We start from the raw sequence: 4,328 nt of genomic DNA, 5'->3' as shown, positions 1-4,328 counted from the left end.
TCTCACTTTGCCTCAAACTCACAATCTTTTTAGCCTTCTCTCCCTCACATGATAATTTAACCACTTAATCAACTTCCGTCCAAACATGGATTCTTATTTAGCTTACACACACATAAAATCACTAAACATCCAAATAGGAACAACAAAGACTCCTCAGTGTAGCCCAAATATCTACTCACAAATGATAGTACATAAGTAGAACTCACACTCACTATCCATATGACATGAAATGACATCTCCCTAATTAAGAGTATCTCAATAAAAATTGAGCTAGTTATTTTATGTTACAAACAAGAAAATATTTTGTTTTATTTTTCATTTTTAGATCAAACAGTCACTACTTACTCTCTCCTTCTCTCCTATGATTCTGTTATCATTGAGCTGAAATGGTATGATTTAATGATTCCCTATTTTACAAAACCTTGCAATATGTCCTATTACACACATATTATTATACTCAAATTGCCTCTTTTCATATGGTTTAATTATCCCTGGTTTTCTATCCACTCTTTTATAGACTCTATTTGAAACTTTGTTTGCACATTTTGTCTACTAGGCATACTATTTTCCTCTACTCTCTCTGATATGTCCCCCTCTTGCACATGTGCAATATATTACATAATTATCTCATTCCCCAAAATGATCACATGCAATAGAATTTCATGTTTGTATCTCTTATGCTCCTCCTCGTCATCCTCATCACTAACATGTTCAATGTGTTCTTCTATTGGTTTCTCAAACCCATTCAATGCTAAGGCTTTTTCTAGATTTTGCTACTCACAACAAACACTAGTCTCAAAAGTAGAAGAACCTGACACAATTTCAATATGAAAGTGCTTTGTACATGCATCCCTAACAAGTAACTATACTTTCTATGCTATATTCAACCAAAAGGAAAGTACCCCTCCCCCTTCTTTACTATGACACACAACCACTTAATTCATAGGGTACTAAATTTTCAAAATAAAATTGCTGAAATATGTGAAAATGCTCCCTATTCAAGGCACACTTCTTGTCTTTTCTCGATATCTATCAATGTGGCTATACTAATCATCCACTAGCTCTCTTTCCTCTCTGCACACATAGACTCCTAATAAACACCGACTCTCAATAGAAATATCTACATTGTTATTGATGGATTTGCTAGTATTACACTCATTAAACTCCTCTTTCATTGCCTAATATACTCAGTCATATTTTCCACTTCCTCAGCATGATATTTACATTCTTCCTCTAAAATCAAACAAATCTCTGCTATTTGTTCTTTTAATTGGAGCATATCATATCATATGAATAAAGTGATTTGCTAACATTGCTAGCTTTTTATTATGTTTAGCTTCCATCAAAGCTTCTCCTTTCTCTAATTTTAATCTAGTCATCCTCTTTATCACCTGTTGCATGTTAAAGTTGGCCCTACCACGTTCATCACTTAATTGTTCCTGTAAAAGTATAATCTTAGATCTCAATTTTTTAATACAATTAGATTTCATACGCATTAATTATCCTTCTATTGTCATACTAAGACTCATTCTAAAGACTTATATTATACTAGAGTGCTAAGCTTGCAAATTCTATCCACTAGGCTCTCCCAAAGCTTAAAAGCTTGCCTCTCCTTTCTCGACTACACACACATTGCCTCTCTCAAATATAGAATTAGAACAAAGATAGTATTTAGATTTAAGTTCATCTTCTCAATTATCTCTCAAACTAACAAACCCTAGGTACCAGCATGCAAAATATATGTAGCGGGGTGCCCCTAGCTCTAATAGCTAGTTGGCTCCCGACGGACGCACCAAAGACTAAGCCTTCCAAGTCCTTCTAACGTAGTCCAGCTATATCTAATTTACTATAATTTCTCACTTATGCGTTCTCGACTCTACTAAAAACAAGTACAAAACACACAAAAATGCCTTGCAAACTCTACTTTTACAAACATTTCTTTCTGACACCACCAACAATAATCACATATTATTTCTTATTTGAAAGTCTCATTTCTTTATCACAATAACCATAGACACCAGATTACACTGTCAACTAACATATGAACTCAACAATCAATAATAATGATGTTTTTACTTAGCACACTCAAATTCACTCTCACTTGCCCACTAACGCTTTCCACAATAAATTGGTGAATATTGTAATTTCTGTATTCAAATGATTTATTATTTTGCAAATGTTAACTTTCCTCCCCCAATCCCAATGCTTCTAATATGCAGTAATCTTTAATTTTAAATCTCTACCAAAAACTCATTCACACACTAACGTTGAATCATAACACATATGCAAGTCCATATATGCTCCAAATTTCATGCTTAATATTCAAATTTCATTGTTATTGTTATAATTTTATAGTTATATCTACTTATATTTCAAACCATAGAGCAACCTTTACTCTTTTGCATGACTTGTTTTGAGTCGTCTTTGCAATCTCACCGCTCTAGAGCTTCACTTCAGTGCCCTCATACCAGCCTTTGTTCATTCATCAGCTTTAGCAAGATCACCTCGCTCACTCACTTCTCTCTCACCTCACCCACTCTCTGATATTTGTTCTCTTCACTATCACGCTATCCTTCTCTCACTAACACTCTCTCTCTTTTTGTCTTCTTCTCACTTGCACTATAGAATACAATTTCTCTCTCCCATATACTCACATACACACTCGCACAATCAATATACACTTGCTAACATAACATGCACACACTCATACTATGCAATCAATTACAATCAACGGCTCTTTCTCTCTCTTAAGCTCTCATCAACACCACTGCTGCAAAAGGATTCTCTCTATCTATCTAACTCTCATATGCACACACACTAACATAACATATACACAGTCATGCACACAATCACTTTGCTCCCTACAATCGGTCCCTTCCTTTCTTCGTGGCACATTATGCTACCCATATATCATTTCACTCTCTCTCTCTCTCTCTCTCATCTCTCTCTCTCCTCTCTCTCTCTCTTCTCTCTCTCTCTCTCTCTCTCTCTCTCTCTCTCTCTCTCTCTCTCTCTCTCTCTCTCTCTCCATCTCTCTCTCTCATCTCTCTCTCTCTCGACTATGGCACTACCCACACAGGAGATCTCTCTCTCTCTACGCATGCAGTACAGGTCAGCGCCCTCAACCCATTTCGGACTCGCTCTTCCTCCTGCCTTCACCACTAGCAATCCCTCCTTCTCTGCCTTATACAATATAGGAAAACAATTCTCTCTCTCTCTCTCCTCTCTCTCTCTCTCTCTCTCTCTCTCTCTCTCTCCCTCTCCACTCTCTCTCTCTCTCTCTCTTCTCTCTCTCCTCCTCTCATCTCTCTCTCTCTCTCTCTCTCTCTCTTCCTTCTCCTTCTTGGCGACTCCTCTCTAACCACGGTGGCTATTTTTCTATCAAGCCTATGGTCTTTAAGACCTTGCTCCACCACTAAAAAGATTTCAACATCTTAGGGACAATCTCACGAAACGAAAGCGCCTGAAAGTGAAGCTGAACAAGACCGGGTTAATCCTGACTTCGCGGGAGCACTGCACGAGCCAGCTGTAATGTCTCAACTTTCTGGCAGGGTGGGGCAATTCGTGAAGCAAACACAAGCTACAGCCACTGTCGGCGGCAAGTGACTACCATTCGAGAGAGTAGTTCGATCACGCACAGCCACAGTAAACTGTATCTGGTAATGAAGTATCCCAAACACCAAGACCTGAATGCGAGGTGGGCCAGATCAGAAGATGCAGGATCATGGAACTACCGTGCAAAATGAGCAGCAATCGTCTGAAGGAGATGCTCATCAATAAAATGGAGAGGCATATCCGAGAACGAGAGCGTCAGAGGAATCTGGAATAAGGTGTGGACTGTCAAACTCCTCAGTGATGAAATCTCGGGATACCACCTCGTCAAGTATATCATCCTGCGATCAGAGAGTATCGGAGAGCGAGCCAGGAGAGCTAAGGCAGTAGCGGGATCTGAAAGACGTACCATGAATATGCCCCTGCCAAGGAATGTAAGCTCCGAGATCCGTCCCTGAGTAGTGCCCAATGCAGTCTGACACCAATCACGTAAAGAAGATCGAGGTGGAGACTGTCCAATCATCCGGCCAACCAAGGCATGTTGAGCCAAGTGTTGTACTTTGGAGTCAATGCATGTCAATAGGTCGCCAGTGCAGTCCACGCGACAGGCAAGCGGTGATGGAGCGCCGTGTGTAGCACTCGAGACCGGCAAAGCTGCCATGAAGAATGGGCGAGACTGGCAAACGGTAAAAGCAAGACCCAAAGTGAAGCTTGGACTCTCTCTCTCTCTCTCTCTCTCTCTCTCTTCTCTCTCTCTCTCTCTCTCTCTCTCTCTC

At 39.7% G+C, this 4,328-nt stretch overlaps 1 pseudogene; it reads right to left on the bottom strand.

Moving 5' to 3' along the window:
- Window positions 1-373: 373 nt before the first annotated feature.
- LOC147417229 (uncharacterized) lies at window positions 374-4,075 on the bottom strand (annotated as a pseudogene).
- Window positions 4,076-4,328: the final 253 nt, after the last annotated feature.

This window comes from Adiantum capillus-veneris, unplaced genomic scaffold (genome assembly GCF_014529385.1).
Source record: "Adiantum capillus-veneris isolate H3 unplaced genomic scaffold, ASM1452938v2 Hic_scaffold_316, whole genome shotgun sequence".
In the NCBI taxonomy this organism is placed as follows: domain Eukaryota; kingdom Viridiplantae; phylum Streptophyta; class Polypodiopsida; order Polypodiales; family Pteridaceae; genus Adiantum; species Adiantum capillus-veneris.
Note: the sequence above shows the minus strand (reverse complement) of the source record. Positions and strands in the feature narration are given on the sequence as shown.